Consider the following 13,429-nt stretch of genomic DNA (forward strand, 5'->3'; position numbering starts at 1 on the left):
GAGTGCTAAGACTAAAGGCAAGTGCTACCACACCTGGCTAATAATGCATTGTTTGATCAGAAAAGGATAACTTGACAACCTAACCATTTCTGACCTACTCTACATCAGACAGTTTGAGGACTGGGGTTACTCTGAAGTCATCATGGGAGAGGCAGTACTTCCCACTGGAGACTCCTGAGGGGCACTGAGTTCTGTCCCTAGTGAGTCAAAGGCTTCGCCCACAGTGTCTCTGTTTAGAAGACATGTCAGGCAAGAACGGCGGGAATTCTCACATCCAGCCCACTTCTTCCCTGACCTTACTAATTTAAGATGGTTTCCATGATTTTCTGGACATAACTGGGTAATCTAATAAAGGTAGATTAAATTACAGCTGAGTATTTTCAGATCTGAACATGGGAAAAATGTATCCTGTTTCAAAAACTGATAAACTTCCCTACACTCATTTTGTTTTTCTTTTATCTGGGAACTGGTCAAACAAAAACTATCTTGGGTTCTTGTATGTGAAAGTCCTCACAGCTGTAGTGGTTTGTCCTGATTTAAAAAAAGGAAATCTTTGAATACACAAATTGTATTTTACCATATAGCAAAGATGTGAGGGAACTTTACAATTTCAGAATTAGATATTTCATTTAATAATAAAAGACTAATATTTTACATACACACACAGGAACACACTTCTAAAGACTCTAAGTAAACAATGCTGGCTACCAAATCTCTTAGGTAATTCTGCAAGGAGGAAGAAAAGAACATGGATTTAACCCAGATAACATACTGGCCCTGTTCTGGTTCAGCTGGCAGAATGTTTAGATACAGAGATTTTGATCAGGCGCTGCAGGTTTACACTACTAGTGGAGAACTCCAGCTTTCTTGAGTCCCAAGGAAGAGAGTGAGGCGCTTTTCAACTTTGCATATGTAAAACAACTTGGGAGTTCCCTCTATTTGTTGTTTGGTGATATTATTGCCTGGTCTAACACATGATAGCACAGCTCCAAGTAGTTAGCTTAACACGTGTGGGCACTTCTTGGCCCTTTTCTCATGAGCAGTGTCATGGGTGTGGCTCGTGGCAAGGTACACAGGCCAAGGTTGACCAGATTACTGGAAATGTAGACTAGTTCACTATTGGATCTCCTCTAAGAGTTTTCTTTTTTTCTTTTATTTTGCTTCAGCAAATGGACTTGGAGCTTCCCAGAACTCAAATCTCCCAAGAAGAAATGCTCAGAGCTCCCGAAAGTGCAGGAGCTTTCCTTAATTCACACAACACATATTCTCAATCTACTGGCAAGGCATTGTCCTCTCCACACTTTAGGAATAAAGTACTCAAAAACAAAGTGAGAACATATACAAGGAAAATGAAAGAAAACTGGAAGAATTGATATCCAGGAGCACAGACTGTTTCAAGCAACACGAAACTTTAGAGCCACCTCTTTATCTAATATATAAATTACAGAAAACATCTAAGCCATTTATTCTTGATGTTTCCCCCAAATCATTTTATATGTGTTTATTTTTACTATGTATTTTTAAGTATTTATTTTTTATGTGTATGAATGCTTGCCTACATGTATGTGTATATGCATCATGTGTGTGTGCCTAGTGCATTGGATCCCCTGAAACTGGGATTACAGACAGTTGTGAGTCACCAGGTGGGTGTAGGAAACAGAACACAGATTCTGGGCAAGAGCAGCGAGTGCTCTTAGCCACTGAACCATCTCTCCAGACACACACACACACACACACACACACACACACATATCCATAAAATCATTTTAAAAGAAATAGGTAAATCCTCTCCACTACCACCAGTCCACAAATATACACACTGCATTCAAAATAGACTTACAGAGCTATAGGGGTGGTTCAATGATATACTCAGCTTAATATCCTAAAATTTCTACAAGTACAGGACCTTAAAATTTAGCCATTTCAAGCTATAGAGGGTCACAGTCCTGCAATTTCAGAGGTGAGCAAACTGGGTGGTTCAGAGAGGTTCAGAGATGATATGACTTACCCAAGGTCACACAGCTCGTGGTTCACAGAAGCAGAACCAAATCTTAAATCTCCTGTTCACGGGTCAGAGCATACAGAGAACAGAAGCTCCTAACACTGCTCCCAAAGCCTCACAGCAGTTCAAGTCATCTCATCACGATTGGCCTTGAGCCATTCTCCAGTCTTTACTGGGTAGTCTAGCCCGCTTCTCTGTTGCTGTGATAAAACACTGATCAAAACGAACTCGGGAAGGAACAGGCTTTTTTCAGTTTATATTTCCAAGGCACAGTCCATTTTGAGAGAAGTCGAGCAGGAATTCAAGGCCAGGACCTGGGAGGAGGAACTGAAGCAGGGACCATCACGAAAAGCTGCTTACTGCCATGTTCTTCATCTTGCTCCGCTTCCTTTCTTATCTCGGGCCCACCTGCCGAGGGATGGCACTGCCCACAGTGCATGGGCCTCCTATCTCAATTAGGAATCAAGAAAATGCCCCACAGGCAAGCCTGATGGAGGAAATTCGCAGTTGAGGTGGGTGCCGTCCTCCCAGGTGTATCAAGTTGAAAAAGAAAACTAGGCAAAAAGGAGAAGTTGATTTCACTGTTGAGCGAGACTAGGATTGGAGCAAAGGGATTTCCTGCCTATGATAGTTAGTCTCAGAGTGAGATCTAGAATCTCCCAGGAAATGGGCCTCTAAGTGTGCCTGTTGGGGGAAGTATCTCAATTAGGTTAACTGAAGTGGGAAAACCCACATGCTGTATATGGTACTATTCCTTGGGATAGAATACTGGGTTGTATAAAAAAGAGAAAGCAGGCTGTCCACAAACATCCCTCTCCCTCTCTGCTTCCTGACTGCAGTTGCAAAGTGACCAGCTGCTTCAGGCTCCTGCTGCCCTGACTTCCCCTCCATGATGGATGGCACCCTAGAACTATAAGCCAAAATAAACCCTTCCTTCTGTAAGTTGTTTTTGTCAGGGTATTTTTATCACAGCAATAGGAAAGTAGCTAAGACACTGCCTAACTCTCAATTACAAAATTTCTGAAAGAAGCATCTTAAGTATGATTACTGCTTTGCATTTGGGCAGGAGGAGGGGCTCACATTCTACATACTCTTTGTCTTGTCAAGAGGAGGGTTTTTGTTAACCTATAGGGTTAGATAGGCTTTCCCCAGAGAGTCCTGACGTTTAAGACACTGCTGTTAATCATGATGGGTGATTCATCAGATATGGCCATCGCTCTCCTTCCAACTCTAAGGACACAGTCATTCTGCTTCCAGTCTACCTTCAGGGAAACCACAGCAAACCCTGACTCTGGTTTGACAAAGAAGAAAAAACTTTGTAAACATCCTGGGATTCATTAGTCCCTGGGATCCACTGGCCCAGCTATGCTAATAAAGTGTGAGCTTTCCCTCTATCATCTTTATTTCCTCTGAGACACTAGAAGATAGCCTCCCTTCACTATGTGGAGTGAATCTGATGACCACAGACGCTCGGCAACCCCAAGCCTTCATCACACCATCAGGAATAAAATAAGGGTGTGGGGACTTGCAGTACCAAGTGCCTGTGTGACCTTTTGTCTCCTGTCATCCACTGTCGCCAGGCAGATTAGCATCTGAGGCAGAGAGTGTAAGGGTCTGACAGTCAGTTCTATGTTTTTGCTGAAACTAATTTCCTTTCCAGCATTCAAGGCCTCAGCCATGGGGCCTTCCTGGCAGCTCTGGCTCCTTTGCCAAAGCATGAATATCAGGGGCTTTCTCATCTGGGAAGGGAATGTGCTGTTTCGCTGGCCTGCAGCAGGCTCCAGGAGCCCCAAACAGCAGGTCAGAACTCCTTTTACAGCGGGTGTTGATGGATGAGGATGAAGACTAGCCAGAAGCAATAGCGAGACCCTCAAGCAAGTCTTTTCCTCTGTTGAAAGAGAAAGGCAGGAGTTAACCTCTTCAAGAGAAGTCATAAAATCTGGACACTATTAGGTCCCTTGGAAGTCTAAGACTGTCAAGCCCCAGCATGGCTGACCTGTGTCACTTTCCAGCTTCCTTTCCTGTCACATCTCCTAGACCTGTGTCCCCACATACTATGGTCTTATTTCAGGGGTAAGTTCTTTTGCTCAGACTGGCCTTGCCTCTCGAACATCTCTCCTCCTACAACAAATCATACCCCAATTACATGCTAGTTCTACTCAACACTCAGGAATTGTTCAAAGATCCCTTTTGGAGCTGCCTCCCCTGGGCTTTCAGGCTAAGGCAGGCCCCCATATAAGGATTCAGACACCTGCTTCCTTAGAATTTCACATTTATTTGTGGGATCCTCTGATAATGCCTGCTCTTTTCCTGTGATGGTAATCTCCTTGAAGCTAGCTCCTGCATCTTGTTTCCATGGTATCTGCAGCGCCCCGAGCACTTGACAGCACTTAGGAGAGATGACTAAGGGGGGATCATGAGCAGCACTTATAACTAAGGAAATCAAGCCAAGGCTATGGTAAGCCCAAAGTCTAATTAATAATGGAGTAGAGGCTGGAAACCAGGCTTCTTATCTTCTAATACCATGTCCTTTTTAAATGTAGAAGTGCATAGCCCAGAAAATCTGGGTTTTCATCTTGACTACTCTAATCTCTTGCCCTATAAACTTAGCCAACTTACATGACTGTCCTTATCCTCATTTTTTCTCGTGTGTAATGGGTAAAATCACATACTCATGTCATAAATATAACTAATGTAATAATTCTCAGCTATTACCATTCTAGGAGTAACCCCCAAATCCAGACATTAAGAGGCTATGATAATCCAGACAAAAAAATCGACTGATACTGACCTTTTCAAAATCTACAAAGAACTCCAAAGTCTAAGAGCTATTCAGATCTTATTGGAGACATGAGGGAAAGCAAAGAATCTGCGAATTTTGGAGAGAGCATACTTAAGCTAAGAGGACAAATTGTTTTTAAAATGTCAAATTAGGCATTTTAGAAACATTTATTTACAGACAATCCTGTTATGATAATTGCAAAGAGTTCTCTATTCATCAAAGAAGGTTCTCTAAGGATTTCTCGCTACAAATATCTATTAGCTTTCTTGCAATTAATATTGTTGCTTAAAAGTAACAAAACTTCATTTTCCTTAAAGTATTTCATAATTTATCTTTTACTGTTTCCAGCAACTCTGTCTCTTCCAACTCCTTTGCTGTCTTATACAGAGCAAGCTCCTCCTTGTCTCCAAACCTTCTCAATGGCCACTCCCTCCCCCTTCATCCCTCTAGCTAGGGCACCTTAATTCACACTGACACTTTCTCTTCACTACTCCAAAGCCAGACAGGTTCACTCCTGAGTAAGTACTTTTCTTAAAAAAGTCCTCACCCCCTTAATGTGACTTCACTTGGCTTGATTTAAGTTACTCAGGGGCTTCCACACAGTTGGGAATGATACTAGAGTCATGTGGTCTTGTTTAATGCCGGATCTCTGTTCTCTAGGCCCCAGGATTCCCAAGAGACAAGGCTTCTCCTATTTTGGGACACAGGAAGGGCTCAAATATTATTTGTTGAATAAAGTGTGCATTCTCCAGACTAATTTGACTGAGTTAGGAAAAGTTGATTAGAGAGCTACTCCTCTTAGACTCAAACAAATACACAGGAAGTCCTAACCCTCTTTAGCAGGACAGCTCTCTCTCTTTCAGACATAGCATACAATTTTGGAATCTTGACAGGAAATCAGCTGCAATACTGGCAAACTTCCGGTAGTCAGGGAAATAAAAACTACTTAAAGAATGATTAAAACTGATTGATGTTCTAAGGAAACAATCCACAATGAACCTTACCTTTTCCTCTCCCCCACTCCTCCCACTCAATTCCACCGTCTCTTATGGAAGCTTAAACCTGGAAACACTTGGGATAGGTACCTTGCTTCGTGGAGTTAATACAAACTGGAGGAAGGCAGTAATGATGTCGTCTATACGGTACCAAAAATTCTAGGCTCAATAAATATTAAATCAATCATCCATGTAAGTCAATACAAACTGTGCTGTTGTTGACTAACTTATTTAAGGATCTCATCTGATTTATGCTCAGAGAAGTCCCTTGGAAAGTTCATTATTTGGTGATGAGCCTGTTGATGTAGACTTGTACTGAAGAGAGTTACTGACCCAAAAAGATTACTTGTTCAAGGAAGCAGAGAGGCCATTTAAGCCATGATAGAAAGAATCCTTGTGATGCACCCTGCCCTCCCTACCTGTGGACCCTCTCCCCCTCCTTGCCCTGGATTTTTCTCTTCCCTTTCATATTTATTTCCCCTCTCTATTCTTCTTGACTTCTTTTAAAACCACCTTTCAGTTATTGCCTTTGTATTTGGGGGCTATCTGGTAAAGGACAAGGTGTTTTAATTCTAAAAACATAAACAAAGTCCCAAAGTAGGGTATGTAAGGGACTGGACAGAGGATTTAGTTGATTTAGGATGCAGTGGACAGTGTGATACACCGAGGTGGGGACTGTGGTAAATTGCAGAGGGTATTGGCTATCCAGCTACTGTCATTGTTGCCACTGGGAAACATTAACCCCAGACCAGAGCTTTCAAGTAAGAAATTTGGCCTTTGGGGAAAATTTCTTGTATTTTAAAAACCCAACGTGAGCCCCTAAACTAGTCTCTGGTGGGATTCAGCCCATAAACTGGCCTTTTGCCAGCCCTAATACTAACTGTCCCTGGATTACAGCCCTTATCACACATGGCTGAACCCACTGCCCCTTGGGAGTACATTTTAAATTTTTTTAAATTTATGTATTTTTATTTTATTTAATTTTACAAGAGTATTGTCTGCATGTATATGTGTACCTGTGTCATACAATACCCTCAGAAGCCAGAAGAGGGCATCAGATTCCATGGAACTGGAGTTACGGTTGGTTGTCAGCCACCATGTGGGTGCTGGGAACGGAAACTGAGTCCTCTGCAAGAGCAGCCAGTGCTCTCACCACCGAGCCATCTCTCCAGCCCCCACCCTAGGGACTTCTTAGCTCTCACCATCCCTTGCGCTTCTTCCATTCTTTTCTTTTTCTTCTCTGCTCTGCCTCTCCTTCCATCCTCCCCCTCTACTTCTCTCTCTCTTTCACTCTGTGTCCTTTCTTTCTCTCTGGTGTTTTCCAATTCCAGTTCCCTGTGCAGGGATGATACTGACAATAGCCGCAGAGACTTGGTTAGAGTAGAAAAATGGAGTCAGAAGGGCTGGGACTCAACCCTCAAGCTCCAACAGGGTGGGTGTGGTAAGGAGTAAAGTTCCAGACAGGCTGGAGATCCAGTTTAGAATGCAGAGAAGAACCATCAAGCAGTCAGGAGCCCACAGACAGCGCTCCAGGCTGCTCTTTTCTCACCCATCCTCAGCTCCTCCTGGCCCAAGGACAACCCTGTCTTGGGATTTCAGAGAACTTTTCACATGACCTGAAGAAAGCAAACATCCAAGAGGGAAAATTCTCTAACACTTCCCAAAGTAATATTATAGCATTCTAGACTGAGGTTGTAAGAACGGCCACTTCCTGTTTCACTGGGAGGTAGTTGACAACTGTGGGATCCAAGATGGGGACTGTAACAAGAGAGTGGGCCAAGCGATCACTGCGCCCCAGTGTCCAAGGTGCCAGGGTGGACTTGTCTTCGGGCTCCCTCAGTGCAGAGGTGGCAGTCCCCATGGGCAGGCTTTGTGCGTGTCATGCCATTTTGCTCTGATTTCATGATGTAGGAGTTCTAATGAGCTCTGTTTTACAGATAGGGAAACTGAGACACAGAAAGTTTTACTGATATAGTCAAGGTCATAAACACACTCTTCTCAAAATTACTGTGAAAATTAAATGAGATTCAGCATGTGCTACATTAGTAAGATGTGCATTTTAATTTTAAACTAATTTGCACAAAGCTATTAACAGTGGATAAGATGTTAATATATTATACTTCCCCCGAGGTTTATTCACTCAATAAATATTGATTATTAGCTACTGCTCCCTAGATAGTGGGATGTATACGGAAGGTTCTACAGTCTCCATGAATCCATGAAAGGTAGCATCATGACAAATGCGTCTTACCACATGGCTCTAGATTAACCAGACCACTTGATGTTGTTTTAAGAACTGGGCATACCTTCCAAGGAAGGAACAGTTTGGTGGGAAGAGCCTGCCTGCTGGGTCATGACTCTGATCAAGATCTCTGCCAACTCGTTGTCTGCCTCTTGAGCAGATGATAAATCTGCAGGCCCTTGTTCTACTCAACATTGCCTTCGCGGCCTTTGCCTTGATCTGTATCAAGGCTCTCTTCAGACTCTCTCCTCCCCAGCCTTCCCTTCTTCCTCTCATTCCTGGTCATCACTCCAAAGTCAAGAACAGGGTAAGTGACCTTGACTTGATTATTTAAATGGCAATTTCCAGGAAAGGCCCTGGAAGGACCTGCTTTCCTTCCCTTTTCTCCTACTATAGGTTATTTCAAGGGCATGTAGGAAAACAGGTGTGCTGGATAGCTTTAGTGTCAACTTGACACACCTGGGTTGAGGGAGCCTCAATCGGGGAATTGCCTCTATTGGACTGGCCTGTGGCCATGTCTGAAGGGCATCTTCTTGATGAGTGATGTGGGAGGGCCCAGCCCACTGTGGGTGGTGCCACCCCTGGGCAGGTGGGCCTGTGTTGCATAAGAAAGCAGGCTGAGCAGGGGCCAAGAGAGCAAGCCTGTAAGCAGCGTTCATCCATGGCCTGTGCTCCAGCTCCTGCCTCCAGGTTCCTGCCCTGAGTTCCTACCTTGGGCTCCCTAATGAACTGCATGCGACCTGGGAGATGTAAGACAAATAAACCCTTTCCTCCCCAAGTTGGTACTTGTCAGAGTGTTTTGTCACAGCAATGAAGAACAAACTAGGACAACAGGTGATGTGGTGGTATGATGGGGCATATGGGAAGGTACTGGGGCTTAGGCCAGCTAGTGCTTGTCAGTTAGGAAAACGATGAGGTACTCATTCTCTCTATTAACAGTCTGGCAAGACCAGCCATAACATTCCCTGAATTTCCTTACAGCTCTCATTGTCAAGTCCAAATAACCTTGGACACTCAGACTGAGGGAGTGGTAGGGTGCTCTAGGCAAAGCAAGTCTTTCTCACAAGCAAGTTAGGCATCCACCACTATCATAATTACCACTCTTTTCCCTGAAACCTTTCTCCAATACCAGGAAATCCACTGTATTATTTGGAGAAACTTAATTCCAGTTAAAATGCAATGTCATTTCAGAACCACAGCTTTAAGGACCCTTTGCTCAAGAGAGGAATGCACCTTGGGATTTCATAGGAAAACTTTCTTCATAATGTGAAGCTCACAGTCCTTATCAGGGGCCCTAAATAACAGTACAAGGAGAAAGCATTAGATCACGTCATTTGTCCATTTCATTGCTGTAACCCCTGTGTCTTCATAGTCTTCTGTCTCCAAGCTTACCTTCTCAGCTGCTTCAGATTGCTGTGGAAAATCTTGTGACTGATTTTGCCTTTTGCCTTATATACCTATCATGCTGGAATGCAGTGCTTTCTGTTTCTTATGAGAGAGAAAACTATGTAAGTCACATGGTTTCTAGGAATCAGAAATTTAGAGAAACTGAAACTGATCATGCTGATAGGGCATCTGGCCCACTAGATTGTAATAGGATACTAGTCTGCCGTACTAATAAGGGATCCCATATGTTGTGTTATGATGGGACTATTACCCCTATATAAGCCTGTACTTTCCTGCACTAAAGCAGGTCTGTGTCACTGAACCTGGACTCCTATGTCTGAATGCGGCGACGCTGGTGCAGACTCCTCACCAGCCCTGGGGTCCGGACCAGACGACTGATTGGAGGAACTGAAAGAGCAGGAGAGTAACCATAGCCAGAGGAGAGCAGCCACAGCCGGCTACCACAGCTGGTGCCCAAATGTGGAGCTGGGATCCCCTCCCCACAGAGCTGTAACACTCTGAGCTGTAACACCTTGGGCTCCTGATGCCCCCTTTCTAGGTGCTCTTCCCATGGCTGCTCGCTGCTTTAGTTTTGTTCTGCTTTTTCTTCTGGCTTGCGATCTTTGGTTGGGCATGCCGTTCCTGTCTTCACCTATTGTCTCCTTGAATGGTTCCTGAGTCCCTTTGGGTACGTCTTGTAGGGTGAGTGACCTCCGGTATGGGGAATAGTCATCCAGCTGCTGCTGGCCCCCGCGCTGCTGCACTGACTCCTCTCCTCAGGAGTAGGAGTATTAGGGTAATAGAAAAGGATGTAACTAAGGTTTTAGATGAAGTACTAGCTCTTGCCCCCTGGTTTACAGATTCTTGTTGCTGGGATCCCGAACAATGGGCTTGCATTCTATTCTTGGCCCGGCGTAGAGAAGTCAGGGAGGGATGCCCACAGTCTGGGCTGTTCTACCCCATTGTGACAGCCATTCTGGCCTCCCTTTGGGGGTTCCCCCTGAAGCCCCTGAACAGGACAATCTCCTATTAAAGGAGATAGATGAACAAATACAACAACAGGACATTGGGGACGGCCTGTCCGAGGCATTTCCATTTAAAACAAAACTAATGGATTCTTGTTCTGATGAAACAATGACTGCTAATGATGATATGAAAAATGAGGAATTGGGGTTTGAGAGCTCCCTGGATGAAAAACAGGAAATTAAGACCACCTCTGCTCTGCCATTATGGGACAGTGGCTACCCTTAGCCATCTTATACTGGCTTTAAGGAAGTTTCCCCCCAGTCCATCTACCCCTCCCTCCTGGAGGAGGACTAGAAGCCCCTCCTGCCTAGGCCCCTCTTCTATGATACAATGGGAGATTTTCCATAGTTCTTCCCAGTTACTGTCAATCAGGGACAACAGAACCCCAATGTCTGGAATCCATATTCTCATGAGACCTTAAGGAAGCTGTGCAAGGCAGCAGTTGATGGTATTCACTCCCCCTGGTTTGGTCAGTTATTAGATACAATCAGTCATTCGGCCAATACCCCCTATGATTGGCAGAATATCGCCCATGCCTGCTTACAGGGAGGTGATTTCCTTTTAGGGAAAGCTGCTTACCAAGATGAATGTGAACAACAGGCAGAGCGCAATAGAAATGCCAACATCCAAAACATTGGAATTGATGCTCTAGTAGGACATGGCAATTTTGAGAACCCCCAAGCTCAGGCACAGGGACCTCCTTGCTACTTTGAACAAGTACGGCTTTGCACGCTTCGTGCATTTCGAAGTATGCCGACTCACCGTGATACCAAATTAACCAAATTGATACAAAAACCAGGTGAGTCTTTCTCTGATTTTGTTGAGAGATGCCAACAAAGTATAAATAGAAAGATCAGTCATCAGGGAGCTGCCGATGCTTTGCTCAAGGATCCTGTATATGAAGGCTGCTCTACAGAGTGTCGCCTTGCCATAGGACCCATTAGACACAAGGATGTCTCTGAATGGATTCTGGCCTGCCAAGATGTGGAGACCACTCGGGCCCATGCCGTGGCCCTTGCTGAGGTACTGGCTGCTTATCAGACGCAGGCCGAGATGGACAAAGGCAAATGTTAGGCCTGCAGGGGACAGGGTCATTGGTCACATTCCTGTCCTAATTAGATTATGAAAGAGGCCAAAAGGAACCAGGTTCCCCCTTCAAAATGCCTGAGATGCCACAAAGGCTTTCATTGGGCAAGAGAATGCAGGTCTAAGGTGGATGCAGATGGTAAACCCATACAAAAGGTGCCTTTAAACGGGCAACGGGGCACCTCTAAGCCCCGCCCCAAAGAGAGGAAGTAAGGGAATACACCCCATCTCCAATGGACGATACCTATTGATTTGCATAAACCTAGGATGCAACTTCCCCTAGATGGCCACAAGTTTAAAGGCCTAATTGATACAGGGGCTGATATTACTGTAATCAGACAAGAGGAAGCATTGTCTTATTGGCACTGCAAACATGGACCCCCTATACAAGGAGTTGGGGGTTTACACAACACCCAATAGGTCCAACATCCAGTAATCTGGACTGATCTGAGCGGCAACACAGGAGCTTTTAGACCGCTCTTAGACATGGGGCTTCCCCATAATTTGTGGGGAAGAGATATCCTTCGTGACATGGAAGCTATTTTAACTACAGATGACAAAGCCTTTTATGACGACTGCATTGTAGACCAGCAGTTAGGTAATGCCCCCCACCCTCATCCCCAATTCTAACGGCCACTGCTCCACTGCCCAAGCCGCCCCCCATCAAACTAAAGTGGGACACTAAAGCTCCCTTATGGGTGGAGCAGTGGCCTCTTCCTTCACATAAATTAGCTCATTTGATCTCCTTGGTCCAGGAACAGTTATCCTTGGGTCACATTGAGCCCTCACTTAGTCCTCATAATTCTCCCATTTTTGTTATACAAAAGAGATCAAGAAAGTGGAGACTTTTACATGATTTAAGGGCTATTAATGAGCATATGAAGCCTTTAGGGACCCTTCAAATGGGAATGCCTCACCCTACCGCTATTCCCAAAGAGTGTGCAATTATTATTATAGATATTAAGGACTGTTTCTTTTCTATTCCTCTTCATGATGATGATAAGCCCTATTTTGCCTTCTCTATATCTACCACCAACCATAACCTTCCAGTTCAATGCTATCAATGGAAGGTTTTGCCTCAGGGCATGAAAAACAGTCCTACTATCTGCCAACATTATGTGGCCCATGCCTGCAGACCTTTGCTGACTGAGGTTTATATTTTACATTATATGGATGACATTCTTATCACCCATAAGGATCCTAAGATCTTGCAAGGAGCTTTTCAAAAACTCAGAACAAACCTCCAGGCATTAGGTCTTACTATTGCAGCAGATAAAGTTACATGCCCCTTATACCTTTTTGGGCCACTCTATTCAAGATGCCATCCGGCCCATAGCTCCTGTTCTTACCTTACCAGATGAGGTTACCCTTTCAGAGGCGCAGACCCTCTGTGGCAACATCAATTGGATACAGCGCTCTTTGACCTCTTGCAGGGTACCATCCCCCACAAGTTCTCCTCAGAGGCACAACATGTTGTCACAACAATCACTTCTCACCTGTCCCAAGCATTTGTAAATAATATACAGCCAAAGTTGCCCATCCAAGCACTAGTTATTCCTACTAAAAACACCCCTTTGGGAGCACTCTGGCAGACCCAGGGCCCCCTGATATGGGTCCACTCTTCATGGAGTCAACTTCACAAGGTCACCCCGGCTATTGAGGCATGGGCTATGCTAGCCCTTAAACTTGTCCACACCTCCCGCCTTCTGTATGGCCGTGAACCCAAATCCTTGGTTCTTCCCTTTCCACTTCACATGCTCCAGTCATTGTTCCTTGACAACCCTGGCTTCCAAACTCTCCTACTAGTCTATCAGGGGAAATATGACAATCATTATCCTAAACATAAACTCCTTCAAGGAATAAGACAGCTTCCCCTGTCCCTATTTCCCCAGGCATTCCCAAAGTGTAAT

The sequence above is a fragment of the Nannospalax galili genome, unplaced genomic scaffold, assembly GCF_000622305.1.
Source record: "Nannospalax galili isolate Female #2095 unplaced genomic scaffold, S.galili_v1.0 scaffold667, whole genome shotgun sequence".
Classification (NCBI taxonomy): Eukaryota; Metazoa; Chordata; class Mammalia; order Rodentia; family Spalacidae; genus Nannospalax; species Nannospalax galili.